We start from the raw sequence: 16,266 nt of genomic DNA on the forward strand, positions 1-16,266 counted from the left end.
GGTAGATGGTGATATGGCTGATAATATTTCTAGTACCATAGTTTCTTTATGTACTGCATTTTTATACAAGTATACAGGTTTCTGGTTGTTGGCAAGATCCATGGGTAGAATCTATATGTTGCCTGGACTGGCAACATACCAATAGAGGGGTGTGTAGCATTGTTGTAAGCAATTTCAAGAAGAGGTATGAGATCCATTCAGTTGAGTTACTGATAAGAAATATAACATCTTAAATACTGCCCCAATAACTGGTTAACCTTCTCAGTTGGAAGCAAAATTATGGGCCAATGACATATGAATGCTAATATTTAATAATTGCAAGAGGGCCTTCCAAAATTTGGAAATAAATTGACCTCTTCTGTTTATTAGGAAATGATTGACTAATCCCCTAGGAGCTGTTTCTTGGGCTTTTGTGAGACCATTGGATAGAATGAAATGGGCCAATTGGGCAAATAAATCCAGTACTACCAGTAGGATAGTATATCCCTGCGCTGGAGGAAGTTCAGTAATCAAATCAAGAGAAACTATGTCCCAGGATTTGGGAGTGGGAATGTTTAATGGCTACAGTCCAAGTTGGCTTGTTGGACATGGCAAGAGAATACATAATCCCTAATTCCTCCTTGGATGCAGGGCCACCAAAATTCTCTGAGGGCTCTTTGTTGGGTTCTGAATATCTCCCTGTGTCCGGCTGTCTTGTTGTCATGGCACAGCTGTAGTACTTCCTCCCTCAGGGGAAGAGGCACATATAAACATCCATTGTGCAGTAGCTGCCCTCCCGCCATTGTGAAAGGCGAAACAGTATTTTGTCGGTCTTTGAGTTCATCCTTCCAGGCCCTGGTGTGTGCATCCTGCTGCCGCAGTGCCTTAATCCAACCAGAGATGACCAACTTGCCTTCTTCCAGCCTTTTGTGTTGATCTGCCTTGTGATGGAACTCAGAGTTGTTTGGTTGCAGCTGGGGGTGATTGAGGAACCTGACTTCAGCTTGTGTGAGAGGGTGTGTGAAAGCTTGTTCTGAGAGCCTGGGAGGTATGAGATGTGAAAGGCAAAGTGAGACAAAAATTGTGTCCACCTGATCGGTTGGGGTATGAGAGTTTTGGTGTTTTGCAGCACCTCTAAAGGGTTAGGTCTAAATGGACAAGTGGGTTGCTCTTTCCCAGCAGGTGTTCCATTGTTGAAAGGAATATTTTACTTCCAGTAGCTCTTTATAGAAACTGTAATAATTCCTTTCTGTTGGGTTGACCTCTCTTGAGTAAAATGCACAGGAAAATAAATTCCCCCGCCCTAATTCTCTGCTTGGAGATGAACTGTTCTTGTCTCCAAGATTAGAGATTTTTTGTAGCTGGTCTAGCTTCTTGTAGCTTCTCAGACAGGCAGTCTCCAGGATGACCATTGGTTGGCTCTAGGGAGGGAATAGGTTCCTTCAAACCTATTGGCCGCCGCCTAGTGACCAGCAGTATAAATAGCTGCGTAGAAGCCTTGGTTACTAGTTACTAGTTCAGTTCCTGTTATTCAATAAAGCATGTTACTGCCTGACCTCTTTTGCCTCATCTCCTGCTTGCAAAGAACCCAGTACACAACAACAACAACAACAGTCATAGGACATTCTAGGGCTTGAGTTGGCAACTTCAGTTTCTGTGCTGTACTCTATATCTTTGAAATTTGTAATTGCCTCCAAGTCTGCGAGAGTAGAATGCTCCACAGTAATAATAATGATGGTGGTGGTGGTGGTGGTGGTGGTGGAAGGGACCTTGGAGGTCTTCTAGTCCAACCCCCTGCTCAGGCAGGAAACCCTATACCAGGAATAAGTCGCAGTACATTGCATGATGTCATGTGACGTTGTGAGTTTGACATGCCTGCCCTATACCATTTCAGATAAATGGTTGTCCAGTCTCTTCTTAAAAACTTCCAGTGTTGGAGCATTCACAGCTTCAAAGATATAGAGCAGTGGTGGCGAACCTATGGCACGAGTGCCAGAGGTGGCACTCAGAGCCCTCTCTGTGGGAACGTTCGCCATTGCCTCAGCCCCACCTCCCCCTGCAGCCCCCTCCTCATCAGCAGCCCCCCCGGAGAGTCGCTCCCGAGCGTGGCCCACACGGAGCAGTGCAGCCAAGGACATGGCAGCCAGGCAACGGGGAAAAGACTCCGCCCTTGCACCCTGTGGCACACAGTTGATGCTGTGGTGTGCGGGCGGAGAGTCTAGCTGCCATGATGCTGCTGGGCCACCTGGGCGATCTGCAGCAGGCTGTGGAGGCAGTGGGTGGCCCTGTGGGTGGGCAAAGGGGGCGGAGCAGGGTGAGGGGCTGCGCGGGGGTGCAAGGTGGGGGTGGGGCCAGTTTTTGGGCACTCAGTCTCTAAAAGGTTTGCCATCACAGATATAGAGTATCTTACGCCTGGAAATTGAAAGTAACAATATCAGAAATAATTAAAGATGCTTGCCTTTCTCAGCTGCCTGGGCTGTCCTGAAATGGTGGATTGCCCTGCTTTAGAGTTTGAGTGTGTGTTGAGGGAGTTGGGGGAGGGTAGGGACAAAGTTTCCCTCAGGCAGTATTTGGGAACAAGCTGAGCATTTTCTGACTTCGTGCTCCATCAACAAGTTCAGCAACTTATTGTGACCATTGGTGGTGCTTCTACCAGGCACATGATCTGTCCTCGATCTGTTCTGCTTTTCTCCCTATGTCAGAGATTTCCTGGCTGTTCCAGTTCTTTGCATGGGTTCTCCTGTGTTGGAGAACCAAGGCAGGCTGTAGGTTGGGAAGAATCCCCAATTCTTCCTGTTTCTTCCTTCCGTCAATTCCAGTTGAGAACCTATAATTACACTGGTCATTCTCAACCTACAACAAAGTTAAAAGTTACAACGGGACTGCATAAAGTGATTTACGACTGTTTTTTACACTTGACCATTGCAGCATCCCCATGGTCATGTGATTAAAATTCAGACGCTTGGCAACTGACTCACACCTATGATGGCTGCAGTGTCCCGGGATTATGTGATCACTTTTTGTGATCAAAAGTCAATGGGGAAGCCAGATTCACTTAACAACCGTGTTACTAGCTTAACAACTGCTGTGATTCACTTAACAACTGTGGCAAGAAAGGTTGTAAAATGGGGTAAAATTAACTGTGACTTAACAGCACAAATTTTGGGCTCAATTGGTAGGTCGAGGACCACCTGTACTACATTGATAGAGCTCTTCCAGGGTATTTGGGGTGCCTTGCCTCACCGGCTCAGTCATCTCTTAGTTCATGAGCAAGCCCTTCCTTGAACTGGTCAATGAGAGCAGTTAAGTCATTCCATCCTATGAAACTCTGAAAGATATCCCCTTAATCCCTTCTGTCCCTTCTTGAGTTTCCAAATCTCTTGAATAGCTATAATTCTCTGTATGGGAATTCTCTGTACACTTTTGAGTTTACACTGGGAATTGTCCAGCGCTGGGACATTCCCCTTAGTGAACGGTACTGCCCGCTTAACTGTTGCTTCCTTCAGCAGGCTCAGCACAAAAGTCACTCCACCAGTCTGCTGACCATAAATATTTCATTCTGAGAGATGAATGTCTGGAATTGATCCTGGTTCCCCCCACTGCGCCTGCCCCAAACATCTCTGGCAAGCTGTCATGGAAACACAGAAGCATTGGTTGAGCTTCTGTCTGTTGCACTGCTCCGGGTTGAGACATATTTTGCCCCAGTTGCTGTGTTAGTTGTGTGATGGCATTCTATCAATTGTCATATGGGCATCTATTTGCTGTTGCTATTGTAACAACACAGCTGACAGAGGTCCAAGTGGTTAACAGGATTCCTTGAGGATCAGAGGCCATTCTTGAAGTTCTTCTCTTTGGAAGAGAGTAATAAACATACAAGATTGATATCAGCCCTCCCAGGTAAACCAGACAAGAAACGTTACTAGATGAGCTAAATCTACTTTATTGTAAGGCTACTTTTGACAGAATTCTGCAAGTCTGAAAGTATAGCATTTCTCATTGCCACCCTTAACGGCTCGATCCATTCTTTTATGACTCGTGGACTTCAATTCCCAGAATTCTGGGAGTTGAAGTCCACGAGTCATAAAAGAGCTGAGGTTGCCTACCCCTGCATTAGGAGGATGGGTCCTTCTTGACTTTCTTTCTCTGATTGTTAAAACCACCGGGGGGGGGGGGGCTTCTGCCTCTCTTGTCTGTTTCCTAGATAGCATCTCTTCCCCTCTTTCCCCAATGTCATTTCCACCTTCCATTACAAAAACTCTTCGTTTCTAGAACAACCTCACAGGGGTTGTTGTTGTTGTGGGCAAAATAGGAAGCCGAGGGAGAATTTCTAGGTATATTCAGTGCCTTGAATTTTTTTAAATTTTTTTTATAAACACTAATAAAGATGGGATGAAAAATAAATAATTTATGTTTATAATACTTAATCTGCTGTAGTGTAATAACTAAGAAACTAAATGCCCAACGTTGTCTAGTCAAAAACAAATTCTCTTGAGTACAGTCTTTATTTTTAGGCATGTGTCTTTACAAAAGCTGTCTCAGATTTGGAGAAGTACCGGTTTCATTTCACTTGTGTTTGGATTACAGAATAGTAAATCACTTTTTTATACGATTTGCTAAACAAGCCATAATGACCTGGTTTATGTATACTATAGTAGTGAGTTCACACATTGTGTAAGCCCAGAACAAATCACCTGGCTTAGTATAATATGTACACTCAGCCACCAGCTCAGTCAAGATCCATAGAGGAAACTCAAAGGTCTATTAATAGCACTCACTGTTTGGGGTTGTTGGAGTGAGCTTAGTAAAATAAATAAATAAATATCTCGTAGTGCAGGGGTGTCAAACTCAATTTCATTGAGGGCCGCATCAGCATTGTGGTTGCCCTCAGGGGGCCGGGTGGGTATGGCCAGGGTGGGCGTGGCCTACTGGGTGGGCGTGGCCAGAGTGCGTATGGCCTACTAGGTGGGCGTGGCCAGCTCTACATCGTTCGCATCAAGGGTGCCTATGGGGGCCTGGGCAGGAGTGGGACAGATCTGAGGGTCTCTGGCAGAAGGAGGGTCTCTGGACCAGGGCCAAGGCAGTGGGGGCCGTTCCCTCACTGTTTCCAGGATGGCTTCGTGGGCTACATGAAACTACTTCGCGGGCCGGATCCGGCCCCCGGGCCTTGTGTTTGACATGTCTGTCATAGTGGTAAAAATGGTAAATTCCCAATAGATGTATAGGGATGAATATGCAATGAACAGAATTCCCAATTCTTACATGATATATTATGCGGTCACATTTGTGATGCAGTGCGAAAATTCCATTGACAATCTGGAAATCAAGCAGAAGATGGCTTTGAACTTAATCAAGTGCTTGGAATACCCATAAGAAAACACCAGTTTCCTTTGTTTGTTTTTGCTGGGTTTTTTTTAAAAAAAAACTATTTTATAAAATGGGACTGCAGATCCTTTGAAATAGAAGCTCTGCAACATGCAGGAACATGTTTGAAGCTACCCCTCTTTGAACAAATGAAACAGTCATGTCTTTTTCCATGCCAGTGCAGCTATTTTTGTCAGCTGCTCCCAGCTGACTCTCCATGCACCTGCATGCGAAGCAAAGTGGCTGTGTGTGCACATTCATGCAAATACAGCTAGAAAGAGTGTTTGATATCACCACGAAGCCTGGAAAAACATATAGGTCCTTTATTGATTCAAAGAGCGGTGCTTTGTACACAGTTTCTTTGGAAGGATTTGTACTGCCCTGTTGTAAATTAACAGTAACCAAGAATATGCAACTTAGTGCATTCTAGTTTTTAGACCACTGTTTCCATAACCCTTTGTGTGGGACTGGCTGGTTGGGCTTGATTAGCTTTGACATCCAGAACATTTGGAACATCAGCTTGTCTAACCCTCGAGGCAAACAGAAAGAATATTTACACTCTAGAAGAGATTTTGAGGTATTTTATTCACGATTTTATTAGTTTAGTAAAAAATTCTGCGCTGTCATTAAAATAGCAAATGATTTAAACAATAATGTGGGTTTAATATTTTCTCCCTCCAGGTGTGTGACCTTAATTTCCCAGTCAGCATGGTCATCCTCGAAAATTCTGGGAGCTGAAGTCCAAGGACCATCTAGCGCATCCTCAGATAAAGGTACAATTTTATTATATAATTTAGCATGTGTAAACATTAAGCTTGTATTACAGCTAAAATGAATGGAATTTGACATAATCGTACTATATGCTGCATGATGAAGCTGTTGATCCAGTATTGTGGCTTCAAATCATTTTCAAATACAGGTAGCTGTTAAATTTGCTTAATGATGACCTGACTTGAATTTCTGCCGCTCAGCGAAGCGGTCGTTTAGGCAAAGCATCACGTGACCACACTACTTAGTGGTCAGTTCTAGTAGTTCTGTCTAGTAGTGCCATCATTAGGTAAAGGCTACTCCATTGTTAGGCAGAGACCTCATGCTTCTTCTGCCCTGTCACACTCATTACTGTTTCAACTCCACTTATCCCCCCATCCCCACCACCTATCCTTGCTGCATCCTGCCATCCCAGCCATCTTCCACTGCTGAGGAGGCATGCCTGGCCAAAGCAGCTGCTGGCCTTTTTGTGAGACCTTTGCCGTGTCCATCTCCCTCCCCCCCATTCCACAGCCTACCTTTGCTTCACCCCCCTCCCCCCCCCCGCACCCCGGCTGACAAGTTGAACCTGGCCAAGGCAGCCACTGGCTCTTTGTGAGGCCTTTGTGCAAAGTTTATCTGGGGCAGCAGGGGAAGCAGGGATAGGTGGCAGAGTGCAGGGTATCCAAAAGGGTAGAGATGGGGTGGTGAACAGTTGGGAAGTTGAAGCACGTGCTGTGGTCATAAATGCAAGGGGTCTGCCAAGCATCTGAATTTGATCACTTGATCAGGGTGGTGATGGTGGTGTCTGCAACAGCTGTAACTTTGAAGACTGGTTGTAAGTACTATTTGCTCAACACTCTTGTAAGAGATAGTTGGAACTGTTCTGCCAGAGCAAGAGGAACTTTTGTGTTTTCAAGAGTCATTTTGTAGCTTACTACCAAGGGCCTGTTTCAGTTTTGTATACTTTAAAAATGTGCTTCACGGCTGTTAGCATTTATAGATATAGATGATTGCTTGATTCTTAAAAGCAAAACAGAGGAATCAACCATTGTCCTTTCCACTGCTGGAACAGAAAGAGAGCAGGTGTAACGGAATACCACAGAATGCAGCATCGGTGGCATACAGTCAGCAAGGACACTTGAGGCTTTTTAATCTATCTAATCCAAAAAAAATATCAGAATTTTGTTAGAATTTAAATATACACAACAGGAATCTTTATCAGCATAGATCTGTTGAATGACTCCCAGGTTTTCTTTATTAACCTCTTTTGTTCAAACTGTTAGCTATTCTTGGCACCCCCTAAAACTGTCTCCCTCCTACGTTGTAAATCCTAATAGTGCTTCATTTTACAGTGTAAATCTTTCATAGATAATTATGTGCCTGCTGAAGAGCCAGAGAGCTGTCTTCTCTCCTGACATAATAACATTTTGTTTCTTATTTTGAAAGTTGTTTTCTGAGCAGTTACATTTTGTCTCACTATCTCAGATTCTTTGCTGCCCCTAATCCCCAATAGCTATACAGGTAGTCCTCGACTTATGACCTCAGTTGAGCCCAAAATTTCTGGTGCTAAGTGAGATGTTTCTTGAGTTTTTCCTCATTTTACGATCTTTCTGACCACAGTTGTTAAGTTAAACACTGTAGTTGTTAAGCTAGCAACACACGGTTGTTAAGTGAATCTGGCTTCCCCATTGACTTTGCTTGACAGAAGGTCCCAAAAGGTAATCACATGACCCCAGGATACTGCAACCGTCATGAGTCAGCTGCCAAGCACCCAAATTTTAATCACATGGCCATGGGGATGCTGCCACAGTCGTAAGTGTGAAAAACGGTCAGTTTTTTCAGGGCCATTAAAACTTCAAACAGTCACTAAATGAACTGTTGTAAGTTGAGGACTATCTGTATTCAACTAATGAATACAGCATTTCTGAGCACATGCATTTTTCTGAAATTCTTTAGATATGTTCCTTTTGGCAGTTGCGGTTTTTGTTGCAAGAAAGGATACTTTCCAGCATTCATGCATGTATGAAAGGAATAGAAGAAGTGAAACTTGTGGGGAAAGCTGTCGGTGGGAACTAAGATTGGCCATTTTGGCAAGCAACTGGGCCAGCCACAAGCAGGAATGGAGCTAACTTAGGCTTATTAATTTCTTTTTTCTTTCATTCAATTGTGTCTGATTCTTGGAGGTTGACCGAAGAAGTCCCTGCAAAATTTTCCACAAGTGGTTTGCCATTGCCTCCTTCCTAAGGCTGAGAGAAAGTGACTGGCCCGAAGTCACCCAGCTGGCTTCGTGCCCAAGTTGGGATTAGAATTCACAGTTTGCCAGTTTCCAGTCTGATGCCTTAACAAGAACACCAAAATGGCTCTCTAGTAATGGATCACTTGTTCTGACAGACTTAAAGTATAGGTTTTTGCTCATGTAAGTCATTTTACATGAATCAATTGGAAAACCTATACAAAAGTTATTATATTTTACTTTTCATGTTCAAGGACCATAGTTCAGGAGGAAAGTAGGCAGGGGTCCCCAAAACCTGGGCTGCGGCCCACTACTGTTTGAAACCGGGCCGGTGTGCTTGCCCGAGTGGAGCTTCACGCATGAGTACAAGTGCCTGCACAAATGGAGTTGTGTGCATGCGCCTGCCACTCACATGTCCCCCCCTCCGCTGTGTCAGGCCGCCAAGCTGGAAAGGTTGGGGATCACTGCTGTATAGCAAGTCGTTAAAGAGTAGAATAATTGAGTTAAATGATTTAGATGAGATAAAAAACTCATCAGATTTGCAAATGACACTAAGCTGGCAGGAATAGCGAACACTCCAGAAGATAGGCTCAAGATACAGAAGGATCTTGACACACTTGAACACTGGGCCCTATCTATGAATTAAGGGGGCGGTGAAATTTCATCTACTTTCATTTGCATGCTTTCGAGCTGCTGAAATTCAACTGTGAGAAAAGTAAGTTTCTATATTTAGGCAAGAAAAACCAAATGCACAAGTATGGAAGAGGTAGTATCTGGTTCAATAGTAGTAACTGTGAGAGGGATCTTGGAGTCTTAGTGGACAGTCACTTAAATACAAGCCAGAATTGTGTTGCCACTGCCAAAAAAAACCACAATGCTGCATTAATATAGGGATAGAATCAAGATCACATGAACTGTTAGTCCCACTTTATAATGCCTTGGTAAGACCATGCTTGAAATATTGCATCCAGTTTTGGTCTCTATGATATAAACAAGATGTGGAGACTCTGGAAAGAGTACAGAAAAGAGCAACAAAGATGATTAGGGAACTTGGAGATTAAAAACATATGAAGAACAGTTGCAGGAACTGGGTATGTCTAGTAGTTTAATGAAGAGAAGGACTAGGGGTGACATGATAGCAGTGTTCCAATATCTCAGGGGCTGCCACAAAGAAGAGGGAGTCAAGCTATTCTCAAAAGCACCCGAAGGCAGGACAAGAAGCAATGGATGGAAACTAATCAAGGAGAGAACCAACCTAGAACTAAGAAGAAATTTTCTGACAGTTCGGACAATTAATCAGTGGAACAACTTGCCTCCAGAAGTTGTGAATGCTCCAACACTGGAGGTTTTTAAAAAAACAATTGGACAACCATTTTTTTGAAATGGTATAGGGTTTCCTGCCTGAGCATGGGGGTGGGCTAGAAGACCTTCAAGATCCCTTCCAACTCTGTTGTTCTGTTATTCTGAGTTTTGGAGGGTCAATGGCTCAGCAATTAAAGACACCGATCTTGTCAGCTGAAAAGCTCCTATTTTTCAGAGCTTACTTACTTACTTACCCCGGCTCCTGCCCCACCCAGCAGTTCAAAAGCTGCAAATGCAAGTAGATAAATGGGTACCACTTCTGTAAGAAGGTAACAATGTTCCATGCTCTTCAGTGTATAGTCATGCTGGCCACATGACCATGGAAATATCTTTGGACAATTTTGGCTCCTTCAGCTAAGAAAAGGAGATGAGTACCGCCTCCCCCCGAGTCAATTTACCTTAATTGAGTTTTGGGCATATTGATTAGGAATCTGTGATAATTAGTTGCTAGTCCTGTCCCTGGAAATGCCTTCTAATAATTTGAGGCTTCCATGTTATCTCTCTTTTATCTATTTATCTAATGTGTAGGTTGGATTAACGTCCTCTTTATTGTCTGGTTTCTAGCAAAAAGTTCAGTAAGGTAACAGATGCAACAGGTGAAGTCTTCTTTATGTGATTCTCTTTTTTATTGCTTTTTATTGCTTTTATGAAAACATATATTTAAACAAAAAATACATATAAAAACAAAACATAACATAAACAATACAATTAACAAAAATACAAAAAGAATACTTAACTTCCATTATTCTTAATCTTTCTAATCATTTTCAGGTGACTTCCTCAAGTCCCCCCTATCTGCGTTTCATCATAAATCATCATTAGCAATTTCTATTTCATAATTTTAAATCATATTTAATATCTATCTATATTTAATTTCTTATCATTTAACAATCATTCTTTCATATTATCCTTAATACTAAACATTAAACTCTAAAACTGCAACCTATAAGCACTTCCAAGTCCATTTCAAACTAATTAATATGACAATATTTCTTCAAATAGTCCTTGAATTTCTTCCAATCTTCTTCCACCGACTCTTCTCCCTGGTCACGGATTCTCCCGGTCAGCTCAGCGAGTTCCATGTAGTCCATCATTTTCATCTGCCGTTCTTCCACCGTTGGTATTTCTTGTGTCTTCCAATTCTTGGCTATCAAAATTCTCGCCGCTGTTGTGGCATACAGAAAGAAAGTAACATCTTTTTTGGGAATTTCTTTTCCGACTATACCCAATAAGAAGGCTTCTGGTTTCTTAATAAATGTGTTTTTCAACACTTTCTTTAATTCATTATAAATCTTTTCCCAGAAGTCTTTTACTATGGGGCAAGTCCACCACATGTGGTAAAAGGTTCCTTCTACAGCTTTACATTTCCAGCATTTATTATCATGTGTATGATAAATTTTTGCAAGTTTATGTGATTCTCTATGAAACATTCTATCTTGAGGAATGTATAATCCTTTCTGTCATTGTTGTTTTATGCTTTTCTTTCAGAATGATTTTAATTAATGCATTAGTTCTCTGATTTTGCTAGTGAGTCTCTTTTTTACATTTTATAATATAAGAATTGCTGAAATAAAACTCCTTTAGCATTTGTATTATTTTTGTTACTTTCTTGATTTAAAAATTGTTTCATCATAGCCTATATGATTCTTGCATTTAGTCTATATTTTCTTGAGCTTATTAAAAAGCATTAGGTGAAAGTTGCAGTTGATTAAGACCATGTTGGGTGGTGAAGGGCAATCTCTATGGCCTTCTGTCTCATGATGACTGCAGCTATAGATGATTGCAATTTAGAATGTAAGAACAATTTAATGATTATGAATTGCTATATGATATAAAATGAAAGAAAGAAAAAATGATTTCTTGGTGCCTGTTAAACTAAGAAAAAGGGGAAATATGTAATGGAATTGAAGAAAGATGGTCTGATCTTGTGAGGTAGAATTGAATGCATGCGTAGAAGTGGAAATGTAACTTTAATTATAAATGATAGGCAGTGCTTTTTTTGTAAAAGAAAAAGGTGCCGGAACTCACACATGTCATACAACCCGCCTTGCCTATCCTACAAGGTTCCATCCAAAAAAGGTGCCGGAACTCCGTTCTGAGCGTTCTATGAGAAAAAAAGCCCTGATGATAGGTCTGAAATATGCATCAGCATATGAACCTAGGCTGTAATGGGTGTGTTTGAAAGCAGTAATCTATAGCAATACCACTTAGACTTATATACTACTTCATAGCGCTTTACAGTCCTCTCTAGGCGGTTTACACAGTCAGCATATTGCCCCCCAAAATCTGGTTCTTCATTTTACCAACCTCGGAAGGACAGAAGGTTGACTCAAACTTGAGCCGGTCAAGATCAAACTCCTGGCAGTGGACAAAGTTAGCCTGTAATACTGCATTCTAACCACTGCGCTACCAGAGCTATAGGTTGATAGTTAAGCATCTTACATTTCAATGAAGCGTCATTATGGAATAACTAGATATGACTTTGGGGATATATTTTACAAGGGCTTAATTTAATATCTGGGGAAATTATTCTGCTAAGTGACATGAATAGATAACTAGGATTGAGACAAAAGAGTTGGGCTGTTGGTTTGATCTCCAAGCTTGGCGATTTGGCTGCAAAAATTTCATCTCCATTTGGGGGGACATCTTCAGTACGCTTGGAATTGTGCTTCCCTGTCAGAGCACTGCCTTTAAATGCCTTTTTGTGAGATGTAAATTGGTTTGGATGTTATTTGTTCGGATGTTTCTGAGTCATGGTGTGGCTTCTAGTTATTTGATTGGCTAGTTGTTGTTGCATGGCCATAGTCTTTGGTGTTTAAGTATCATCTGTGTGATGCAAATGGTGTTTGTTCATTTGGTTGCCTCTGAGTCATTATCTGATTTCTGGTTCTTTGGCTGTCTGGCTGTTGTTGAGACGTGGTCTGGTTTTTTTGTGGGGGGTTGTGATTTTTTGTTGGTGTGTGATAGGGTGCCTGTTTGTTCATTTTAAATGAAGATGTCTCTCCCTCCCCCTCCCCCCCAATGGAGACGAAACATTTGCAGCCAAATTGCCAAGCTTGGAGATCAGACTAACAGCCCAAACTACCAACCCGAGCTACTAATATTCAAACACATCTCAGTTGAGACAAAAGAGTACAGAAAAAGTGTTTATGCAAAAAATGGTAATTAGTGAGTAACTGCATTTGAAAAAAGGTCTGCTTTGCATATGTTCAAGCATAAATCCATTCACACATGGCAAAGAATATAAACTTGATTGGTTTGATTGTTATGATTGATTGAGAGAATTTGAGAAGGGTGCAAGGGAGGTCAGATGAATGTGGGAGTGACTATTTTGTGGGTGATCTCAATAATAACATTTGAGAAAAAACTAGAGTTGGAAGAAAAGAGATCAGACTGAAAGAAATCAGAATAAAAAAAAATTACTGTAGATCTATGTGTGGCAATTGTAAGAATTTTGTTTTATTCCTTTATATATGAGGAAAGGTGGCACAAGTGAATGCAAAACCTACAGGACATGTTTGTTAAAGGATGCCTTAGGTTTGCCGTATTCTGTTTGAAGCAAGTAATAACAGAGAAGAAAATTTGAAAAATGTGTTATGGCATTATGTCAGTCATGGGAAGTACAATTTCATTAAAGTTAGTAGACAGTTCCAAATGGGGCGAAAACCTATAGTAATCTTGGACAATTATCTTTCATATATTAGCAAGTTTAGGTTGCTTAAGTTTTCTTTTGGGTAACTATAACTAACTCATCTACATCTTTATCCAGTATCGAAGAGAGATTCTGTACCACTTTATAAGCAACTCCAAATTTCTGTGTTCTCAGGGTGTTGGTAGTTTTGGAAAGCCAAACTGGTTTATTTGTTGAGGGATGATGGTTTGGTTTATTTATTTGTATTATTTTTGAGATGTCTCTTCACACAAGACATTTTGCCTTACCCCTTCTGCTGGTTCCTGAGCTTCTACCACCTTTGCTCTTTGCTCTTAAAATTTCAAGGCAGCTAAAGTGAAGGCAATCATAGATCTGCATCAAATTGCTCTGAGTATTTGGGGAATGGCAGTGATGGTTGTTTGAAAACTGCCTTACACCTGTCTGAATCAAACAGAACTTACATTCTGTGTTTACACATCTACCTATAATTATTCATTTTATGCACAGAAACTCCTGGCAACTGCCTGGATGAGTCCCTCCAGTTATTTTGGCAAAATTTTGGAAGTGGTTTGCTATTGCCTTCTTCCCAAGGCTAAGAGAAGGTGAATGGCTCCAAGTTACCCAGCTAGCTTTGTGTCTAAGACAGGACTAAAATTCAGCATCTCTCTTCTGGTGCCTTAACAACTACACCAAACTAGCTCTTATAATAGTAATGCAGAATTTGCTTAATCCTATTAACATTTTATTAAATCTAGGCCATATAGAAACATCCTGTTTCATCTTGTCATTTTTATAATATAAATATAATATAAATTAAGGTTCAAGAGGTAACACCTATTTTGAACCCATTCTTTAATATGTGAAGTATTAATTCATTTCCACTTATGTAGACTAATTATCTTTGCCAATTTTCAGACTCAATAAAGCCAGTTCTTCATAAAACTGCATATTTTGGAGTATAATTCATCATCTCATTTACTAACTGCTGTGGGTTTTCTCAGGGTTATGTTAACAGATCTAATCAGTTGAAAACAAAAAGAGCCATAAAGAAACCTGACCAAATATAATATGAGTCAGAAACCTCAAATTACAATGCCAGTAAAAAAATTCTGATATCCATCTCTTTTCAAATCATCAATGAGGAGTCCATAGGGCATACTGTAGAACAAGGATGTCTGATGAAATAATTTTATTCTTCAGTCATAAGTACATTTTACAAATTTTTTTCTTAGAATTTTGTTCTCTTGATGTTTCAAACTTGGATATTTCAGTTCCTTATCCTGCATAATTATTTATCTGTTGTATGTACGTATTCAATATGGGATATCTAATTTATCTTCTCAGATTAGAATGGCCGCAGCTATTTTTGCCTTTCGTAAGGCCTTAACAACCTGGCTGTGTTTCTGTGCATGGGGTGCTGAATATGTCAAGATCCCTATTTCCTGGCTGTATTTGCTAACTTGCCAGATATCTTGCTGTTATGTATTTTTGGATGTTTTTAGTGTTTTAACTGTTCTAAAATGTTTTTTAGTATTTTTGATTGTAACACCTATTTGAGAGAGATGGACAGTTTAGAACTGTGAAAAATAAATAAATAAATAAATATTGTTTCGAATTGTAAGGTACCAAGTGTCATTGACTGAAGTTAGTGGCTACAAAAATTGATTGATTGATTGAATGATTGATTGATTGAATGAATATCAACCTGAAGCTAATAGTTTTGCATTTGTTTATAATTTCAATCTAAATATGCAATAATATCTAGTTTAGTTGGTGACAGTATGTTATAGCACTTGGACTAAGTGTCAAGGTTCCGATGAATGAGACAAATCAAACAAATTGCTGGCATAATTATTTATCTAAAATGTCTTAGTAATGAAACGAAACATCGGCACTCATGGAGAGATGTCATAATCTGAGATCTCTCCCCCCCCAAACTCATTGTAACACACACACAATCCCCGCCCTTATCTACACGTCATAAATCACATTATCCAATTAGTTTCACATATGAGGTCTCTCCTCCCATACTGTACTTGGGCTTCTTATCTTCTCAAAATAGCCGTTAGAAAATTCCCTCCCTACAAGATTCAAAGTGAAGCAGTTTAAACAAAAGGCTGTCTCTTACATTGTCAGTGCAAAAACATGTCAATGTTAGCAGCATTAACATCCGGCTCCCCTTAAAAAAAACAGATCCCGTAATGTAAACAAACACAAGTTAGGAGCTGACTCTTGGTTTGTTGGGGTGTTTCTCATAAAACTTTTTGATAAGCCCGTCAGCTTTCACATCACTAGATTTCACCCAAATGGCTTCAGACAATGGGTATCCCTTCCATTGTAAAAATTCTAGAGTCAGGGATACATTTCACTTCATAATAGGTCTGACCCGCTACTATGAGGGGTCCAGGAGCTTTCTTAGGGGGAGGTCTTAAAGTGGAGGCTCAAAAAGTTTTCAGTAAGCTGCAATGGAACACCGGGTGAATTTTTCCCAAAAGTCTGGGGAGTTTCAATTTTACTGTGACTGAGTTGATGATGGCCCCAAGAATTTCGTTCCCAATTTCCTGCTGGGTAATTTGAGATGTAAATATTTAGCTGACAGATAAACCTTTTCCCCCACTTGGAATGTTCTTTGGGGAGCCCTCTTTTTATCAGCTTGTTTTTTATAAGTTTCAGAAGTCTTCTGTAACGCCGTTTTCATGTTTCTCCAAACCTCTTCCCACCCCCTTACCCATTGATCAAGTGTCTGGGAAGCGGAGGGCACTTGATGATAGTCAGGCATGGGGCTGAACTCTTTTCCTGTGGCTACTCTTAAAGGCGTGTAGCCAGTGCTGCTATGAACAGAATTATTTGTAGGCCACCTTGGCGAAAGGGAGAAGGTCAGTCCAGTTTGTCTGTTGGTAAGAAACATAGCATCTGAGGTATTGCTCCA

General features: G+C 40.9%; 1 protein-coding gene across 2 annotated transcripts in view; it reads left to right on the forward strand.

The window, feature by feature from the left end:
* The window catches only part of CYRIA (CYFIP related Rac1 interactor A), a gene marked incomplete at its 5' end in the record, with an annotated part of 92,185 nt that overhangs the window by 12,496 nt on the left and 63,423 nt on the right, over window positions 1–16,266 (forward strand). For both annotated transcript variants that reach the window (XM_083349504.1, XM_083349505.1), the window contains one exon: window positions 6,022–6,113. The remainder of the gene's footprint in view (window positions 1–6,021; window positions 6,114–16,266) is intronic.

This window comes from Vipera ursinii (assembly GCF_947247035.1).
Source record: "Vipera ursinii genome assembly, chromosome: 1".
NCBI lineage: Eukaryota > Metazoa > Chordata > Lepidosauria > Squamata > Viperidae > Vipera > Vipera ursinii.